Genomic DNA, 293 nt, shown 5'->3' on the forward strand with positions numbered 1-293 from the left:
AGCTCCCCTCAGTTTGCTGAGATGCCCGTGTGCTCCTCAGTGCTCCTTCCCACAGGCCGGCTTTCACTGCCAGGCCAGGCTGTCTCACCTGTTTAGTCCTAGTCTCTGGTTAAGACTTGCGGGCAGGGATTCTGCCTAGCACACGGTTCTTGCTCTGCAGTTTCTTTTGAATTAATGTACCGGGAGTGGATCACATCCTGTATAGTCCACAGATATGTGTTGGCCTTGCATGGCCCTGGCATATGGCCATCTAGGAGGGTGCACATTGGTCTAGGGATCTACTGCTGTTAGCT

The sequence above is a fragment of the Microtus ochrogaster genome, chromosome 7 (assembly GCF_000317375.1).
Source record: "Microtus ochrogaster isolate Prairie Vole_2 chromosome 7, MicOch1.0, whole genome shotgun sequence".
NCBI lineage: Eukaryota > Metazoa > Chordata > Mammalia > Rodentia > Cricetidae > Microtus > Microtus ochrogaster.